Genomic DNA, 8,934 nt, shown 5'->3' with positions numbered 1-8,934 from the left:
TAGCCTTGAGCATCATTTGGGTTCATGACCGTGAGACTAGCGAGAAGCTAATTCTTCAGCCCACCAACCGCATTCTCACGATACGTGTCCAATCGCACAACTTATTAACCGCAGTTGATGAGCTCGCCTTGCCACATTGCACACAGACAGCGTAAACAAATCCAGAAGATTCAAATGCCTGTTGTTGTCAAATACTGAGCAAAAGCCTCAGTGATGTTATACAAGATATTGAAGATAAATGAAGCCTTTTAAGAACTACAGGACTCAAGTAATGGATGGTAAACCAGTGTTTTGAAAGTAATTTCAGTGATGTTTAACTAAACTATAGTATATATGTATAGCATGCTCTTTTTTGTCTTACCCTTTTTAGCTCTACCTTTTGTCTTTTATTGGAAAAAAAAAAAGGTACCATTAAAATGTCATTCATCCAGGCTAACCCTGGGAACATGGATGGACCTGAGGCACAACAAGACGTGTACAACTATTTTGAGGCTTAGAAAAATATATATGCTTTTATCTGCATTCAACAGAAGTTCCCCAGGCGAATTTTTATTTTTTTTATCGGCTCAACCGTATTTGGGTTAAGAAATGGACGCTGTGTCTTAAAGAGGGAGGAGGGTAGAGTAAAGCTATCTGAAAGTGTAAAATGCCATTTTTGCCACTTTTTTTCTTTAACCTCGATCAGTTAATTTCGTTCTGAGAAAAACAAAGGTTGTACTATGTTAGAATTTGCATTCCCATTTGCATTTAGAGCACACTGGCTTGATGAAAACGTGTTCGCAATGTGAGTAGTGTTATTTTATTATCATATATTAAGACTATTATAGTTTTTAGTTTAAGTAATTTTGTTTTCTAAAACTAATAATAATCACACAACACAAAAACATTTGCTTTCCTGTTCCAACCCCCTCCAAAGAGGTGTTGATAAAGAGGTCGAGGCCTGCCGAGATGTGGTGGGAGAAGTTGTAATCTTCTGATTGGTCGAAATGAATGTCTCACATTTTGAGTTTCAGTCACATGGTCAAGGAAGGGATATAACGAGATTGTATCTGTCGCTCTGTCTCTTCTTTTCCTCTGGGTCCCTTTCTTGGGGTACTCTTTCTTTACGCTCGGCCTTTCATCTTCCATCTTCCATTGGTGTGTGTGTGTGTGCGTGTGCGTGTGCGCGTGTGCGTGTGCGCGCGTGTGTGTGTGTGTGTGTGGGGACAAATTCCCAGTATAGGGACCATACTTGGCCTTCACATATCACTTTCTTTGTACTTTCACTCTCTCTCTCTCTCTCTCTCTCTCTCTCTCTCTCTCTCTCTCTCTCTCTCTCTCTCTCTCTCTCTGGTAACATCCTACATACACATTGGGTACAATTAACTGTGTTTTATACATCTTCATCAAATTAGACGGTTTATACAGTACATCTAATTTGTAATCAAGTGTAAACAACCAAATAATGTTATGAAACCCTCTTAATTATAACCAGTATACCAGTATAATTCAGTATTAACATTAACGTTTGCACTACAGTCGTCTCACTCTAGCTATGCTCTCACATATTCTGGTAATAGACAAGAAATGTACAGTTTTATACCATTTTGCTGATAATAACACTGATAATCATTCTGCAATATTGCAGCCTGAACCACAGTAGGCAGACCACACTTACATACTCTATATTTTGTAATTCTGGTTAGTAATTGTATTGTGTTTGTCATTTTAAAGTTTTTTTTAAATTATTATTAGTGGTGCTTTTTCAAAGCACCACTAGTGTTATTGTCACTAAACTTATTATTCTTCTTATTATTCCGGACAAAAGTTTGGCGCGTAACTTGCCCCGCACCGTTTGTCACAGACCCCTGATTGAGGTGTCAAATCGACCGGCTCATTGAGGAGAGGTGTGCTATGACTTTTCTAAGCGATCGGGTGTACGATGTTCGCACAGCGGGCGAAAAAGCGGCCAAAAAAGTCCCATTGACTTAACATTGGGCATTCTAAAAACATTTGAATCCCAACTGCCGTTTTCACACACACCACTCCAAAGGGCCTGACACCCCTGCGATTCTCTCCCTCTCTCTCTCCCTCAGAGGATTTATATTATCAAGCAACCAATAAGTAATGGCCTAAAATCTTCATAGCCACACCCTAGCAACCAGTTACAGCACCCTAGCAACCACTAAGAGCTCCCTAGCAACCACCCTAAACCAATAAATAATATAATTTTTTTTTTTTTACATTTTTTAAAGCAATATCACACTCGTAGCCTTGCGATATTGCTCCATGCTTGTGCCTATTCGGCCATAGGCACGAGGCCGCAGGCCGAGTGCCGTACTGAAGGAACTCGTTATTAAAGATTTTAAGAACTCTATAAAAACTCCATAGTAACCATATTTGACAACTACCAACCACCTAGTAACACCATAGCAACTACCAAAAATACCTTAGCAACCACCCTGAACACCCTAGCAACGTCTAGAAATGCTCTAGTAACCACCCAAAACGCCTAGCAACTACCCAGAACACCCTAGCAACTGCCTAGCAACCACCTAGCAATGCCCTAGCAACCACCAAGAATACCCTAGCAACTGCCTAGCAACCACCAAGAATACCCTAGCAACTGCCTAGCAACCACCCAGAACACCTTAGCAACTGCCTAGCAACACCATAGCAACCACCCAGAAAACCCTAGCAACCACCACCTGGCAACAGCATCTTGCTAAAAACATGCTAGCAACATACTAATCATGCTAGCATCATGCTAATCAAGCTAGCAACATGCTAATAATGCTAGCATCATGCTAGCAAAATGCTATTCAAGCTAGCATTATGCTAGCAACATGCTAATCAAGCTAGCATCATGCTAGAAACATGCTAATCATGTTAGCATCTAGCTAAAAACATGCTAGCAACATACTAATCATGCTAGCATCAAGCTACCAACATGCTAATCAAGCTAGCATCATGCTAACATCATGCTAATCAAGCTAGCATAATGCTAGAAACATGCTAATCATGTTAGCGTCTAGCTAAAAACATGCTAATCATGCTAGCATCAAGCTACCAACAAGCTAATCAAGCTAGCATCATGCTACCAATATGCTAATTAAGCTAGCATCATGCTAGCAAAATGCTATTCAAGCTAGCATTATGCTAACAACATGTTAATCAAGCTAGCATAATGCTAGCAACATGCTAATCATGCTAGCATCATGCTACCAATATGCTAATTAAGCTAGCATCATGTTAGCATCATGCTAGCAAAATGCTATTCAAGCTAACATTATGCTAACAACATGCTAATCAAGCTAGCATCATGCTAGAAACATGCTAATCATGTTAGCATCTAGCTAAAAACATGCTAGCAACATGCTAATCATGCTAGCATCAAGCTACCAACATGCTAATCAAGCTAGCATAATGTTAACATCATGCTAATCAAGCTAGCATAATTCTAGCAACATGCTAATCAAGCTAGCATCATGCTAGAAACATGCTAATCATGTTAGCATTTAGTTAAAAACATGCTAGCAACATGCTAATAATGTTAGCATCAAGCTACCAACATGCTAATCAAGCTAGCATAATGCTAACATCATGCTAATCAAGCTAGCATCATGCTACCAACATGCTAATCATGCTAGCATCATTTTAACAACATGTTAATCATAGTAAATCATGCTGGAATGTGGTAAATCGTAGTAAATCATCTTAGAAACATGGTAAATCGTGGTAAATAATGCTAAAACGTGGTATATCATGGTATCACAACATGTTAATTGTGTTAGCATCTGCCCAGTGGCGAGTTTTGCCACTGCAAGCACCACTTCACATTTTCTTCAGGAAATGTACATTCTAGTTATTATTATTATTGTCTATAGTATTGTCACGGGTGGCAGGAAGGCAAACGAAGATGATGAATAAAGTTCCAATATGAAGTGTAATGAGGGTAATATAAATAACACACACTAAAGGTAACGTAGACCGAACAGAGAATGAATGTGAGGGATGAACTTATAAAGCAAACACAAATGAGAATATTAATAGAACACAGCTGACACTGATGAGCTAATAATGACTGTAACCAACGAGACAGATGAGTGGCGGGAATCTGAGCAAAGACATGTGACAGCTGAAACAAACTGAAAGTCTATGAAAACAAATTTAAGCTGAACAGAATGGTGAGAATTATAGTTTTAATATTTTAGTCCATCAAGTTAAACTAACTGCAAATGAGAAATGTTGCCTTGGCAACTAGCTGGAATACGGAGCACCGCACAACGCAGGCGGGAAAAAATATATCATGGCCACTAATTTGGAATTTGTTCCCACAACTTAATTTGTTTCTTCGTTTTAGTAAATGGTGGACAATTTTAACTAATTCATTCCCCATTTCCTCTGCCATGATATAGTAAAACAAGGGAACAAATTATTATATTGTGTGCGCAATTTAGTTAAAACAAGGGAATATTTTTTTACTGGCCATGTTTTTGCAAAAACAGGCAGTAATGACATCAACATTTTAGATGCCAGTTAAAATTCATAATTCTCTTCTCCAATTTTGAAACCACAGCTAAAACTACTAGCCTAACTATATACATTTAAAACATTATTAAAGACAAGTAAACAGTCAGTAGTAAAAATTAAAACAAATAATAAAATTATTAAGCAAAAGCACAAATTAATACAATATAACAAAGATACAAATTAAATGAACAGTGCTTTTCAGGTCTAACAGTAGTTTACAGGTACGGAAATGTAATAAAATAAGCCAATGTAAAATAACACTGCATAGTCTTCGCTGTATAAATTAAATATCCTTATTAATTAATCCTTATTAAAGTTACAAAAGTTATTCAGTCAAGAGCAGTGAGGGATTTTTTTCTTTGTCCTTTGTTGTTTGATTAACTTTAAACACAGACTATACACAGGAATATTAGGCTGCTGTCACTTTAAGAGCGAATGCACGGATCTAATATACTATATGTACACATGCATTTACTTTCTCGAATGTTCACGTTCACTGGAGACATAAACGACAATGTTTACTAGGATACTTGCAATTTTTTGACATTTTCTGTGAATTTGTCCGCTCAAGTGCAAGAAGATCTGAAAGAGAGTCCTGACGGGGCTTTATGGGCGGTTCACACAGAAACTTCTGGGAATTCTGGGAATACTTTTGAGCAGGGGCGTAATTTGTGGGGGGTTGGGGGGGAGATATTGATCTCCCCCCCCCCCAATATTTTTACCATGATCACATGAAAAATATGCAGAACAATTTTTTTTAACTATATTAAACATTAGAACCCCCCCAATGTTCAAACCAAATCTACGCCCTTGCTTTTGAGTGATGAATCAAACAAAACAGGGAATCAGTTTAATGAACAAATTCATACAAAATGTCCACCTTATAAATAATTTTCTAAGCCCTGAATCACAAATTATTGTAAAGTGATGTTTTATTGGAGAACTGAACAAAAAAAAAAAAAAACCTTGAAGTGTTAAAATATTCAACTCCAGTGTTACAAGCAGCCACACACACACACACACACACACGCATATGAAAAATAAATGGCCCTAATGAGGGCACAGCTACCTTACACTTTCCTCTCCTGTGTATAATTAAAATAACCACTATGTTTCTACGTAAAAACCACACAGATAAGGGCTCATTATTCAGGGAGGAAAATATGAAAATGAAGAGTATTCCTGGCAAAGTGTCAAATATAATCGGTATGTAGGTAGCCAACAAAACAGTATCCAAATGTCTGAATGTCCCTGTGGGCAGTATTATTATCAGGAGTTATCAGGACGTGAACACGACATCAAAACTGCCTGAGCACATTAAGAGCTTTGAATAACAATGGCCCACATGGGAGGGCGGAACAAAAAAGCCATTTCTCCGACAGAACCAAGTGGAACAGACATTAATAGTGACCTATGCAGTGATAGTACAGACAGATGTGACTGAGATGGAGCTTGTTAATCCCGAATCCCGAAGTCATATGTGACACTTCCTACACCTCAAAAAGCACATCATTCATTGAGAAGGGGTGGTGGGGGGCAGCATCATGCTGTGGGGCTGCTTTTGATCAGTGGGGACTGGGCATCTTGTTAAAATACAAGGGAAATGAATGGTGTCTGTCTGTCTATCTGTCTGTCTTTCAGTGTGTCAAATCATGCTAGAAACATACTAGAACATGTAATCAATGTGTTAAATCATGCTAGAAACATACTAGAACATGTAATCAATGTGTTAAATCATGCTAGAAACATACTAGAACATGTAATCAATGTGTTAAATCATAATAGAAACATACTAGAACATGTAATAATCAATGTGTTAAATCATGCTAGAAACATACTAGAACATGTAATCAATGTGTTAAATCATGCTAGAAACATACTAGAACATGTAATCAATGTGTTAAATCATAATAGAAACATACTAGAACATGTAATAATCAATGTGTTAAATCATGCTAGAAACATACTAGAACATGTAATCAATGTGTTAAATCATGCTAGAAACATACTAGAACATGTAATCAATGTGTTAAATTATGCTAGAAACATACTAGAACATGTAATCAATGTGTTAAATCATAATAGAAACATACTAGAACATGTAATCAATGCGTTAAATTATGCTAGAAACATACTAGAACATGTAATCAATGTGTTAAATTATGCTAGAAACATACTAGAACATGTAATCAATGTGTTAAATCATAATAGAAACATACTAGAACATGTAATCAATGTGTTAAATCATGCTAGAAACATACTAGAACATGTAATCAATGCGTTAAATTATGCTAGAAACATACTAGAACATGTAATCAGTGTTAAATTATGCTAGAAACATACTAGAACATGTAATCAATGTGTTAAATCATAATAGAAACATACTAGAACATGTAATCAATGTGTTAAATCATGCTAGAAACATACTAGAACATGTAATCAATGTGTTAAATCATGCTAGAAACATACTAGAACATGTAATCAATGTGTTAAATCATGCTAGAAACATACTAGAACATGTAATCAATGTGTTAAATCATGCTAGAAACATACTAGAACATGTAATCAATGTGTTAAATTATGCTAGAAACATACTAGAACATGTAATCAATGTGTTAAATTATGCTAGAAACATACTAGAACATGTAATCAATGTGTTAAATTATGCTAGAAACATACTAGAACATGTAATCAATGTGTTAAATCATAATAGAAACATACTAGAACATGTAATCAATGCGTTAAATTATGCTAGAAACATACTAGAACATGTAATCAATGTGTTAAATTATGCTAGAAACATACTAGAACATGTAATCAATGTGTTAAATCATGCTAGAAACATACTAGAACATGTAATCAATGTGTTAAATCATGCTAGAAACATACTAGAACATGTAATCAATGTGTTAAATCATGCTAGAAACATACTAGAACATGTAATCAATGTGTTAAATTATGCTAGAAACATACTAGAACATGTAATCAATGTGTTAAATTATGCTAGAAACATACTAGAACATGTAATAATCAATGTGTTAAATCATGCTAGAAACATACTAGAACATGTAATAATCAATGTGTTAAATCATGCTAGAAACATACTAGAACATGTAATCAATGTGTTAAATCATGCTAGAAACATACTAGAACATGTAATCAATGTGTTAAATCATGCTAGAAACATACTAGAACATGTAATCAATGTGTTAAATCATAATAGAAACATACTAGAACATGTAATAATCAATGTGTTAAATCATGCTAGAACATGTAATCAATGTGTTAAATCATGCTAGAAACATACTAGAATATGTAATCAATGTGTTAAATTATGCTAGAAACATACTAGAACATGTAATCAATGTGTTAAATCATAATAGAAACATACTAGAACATGTAATCAATGCGTTAAATTATGCTAGAAACATACTAGAACATGTAATCAGTGTTAAATTATGCTAGAAACATACTAGAACATGTAATCAATGTGTTAAATCATAATAGAAACATACTAGAACATGTAATCAATGTGTTAAATCATGCTAGAAACATACTAGAACATGTAATCAATGTGTTAAATCATGCTAGAAACATACTAGAACATGTAATCAATGTGTTAAATCATGCTAGAAACATACTAGAACATGTAATCAATGTGTTAAATCATGCTAGAAACATACTAGAACATGTAATCAATGTGTTAAATTATGCTAGAAACATACTAGAACATGTAATCAATGTGTTAAATTATGCTAGAAACATACTAGAACATGTAATCAATGTGTTAAAGTAACAACATGTAACTTTTCAACCTTCATAATATATTTCCAAGACCCTTGTGATAGTACATCGACTTACAATAGGTTGAATGAGACGTCTGCCAGAGCCTGACGGGGTCTGTATCGCTTTTACTGGCACTATGTAACTTCGGGGTGCGGGTAGTAACCAGCGCTCAAAAAGAACTACAAAATTCGACTGCTTTACGGCATACGTCACTTTGCCCACCACTTCCTCAAATGTGACCAACCAGCGCGTTTGTTTTCGTACGTCTGTTTTCGTCATGGCTGAAGCAGCAGCGAAACGTAAGAAGTCCAAGGTTTTGTCGGAGTAGAGTCGGAAGAGGAAAAGGGAGAGTGATAAACTGAAAGGCAGGACGAGGATCAATATTGGTCGAGCGTTTGCTCGCTGGCGTTAGCTTATGGAGGAGGAGAGTTACCAGACTGATGCTGACTTGGCCGTCATGCTGTTGAACTAGTAAGTAACTGTAAATTGCTTGCATACTATCTTTAGTTTTTCTAATCGGTTGTCTGCCTGGCTACGTTACGGAAACTATCTGGTCCTCCATTTATTTATCTTCATGAATCAGCTAGTAGATGAGCGAATTATCAATCTGGTAGCTAGTAAACCCTAACATGGTAG

The sequence above is a fragment of the Leuciscus leuciscus genome (assembly GCF_965113295.1).
Source record: "Leuciscus leuciscus genome assembly, chromosome: 7".
In the NCBI taxonomy this organism is placed as follows: Eukaryota; Metazoa; Chordata; class Actinopteri; order Cypriniformes; family Leuciscidae; genus Leuciscus; species Leuciscus leuciscus.
This window is presented reverse-complemented; position numbering follows the sequence as displayed.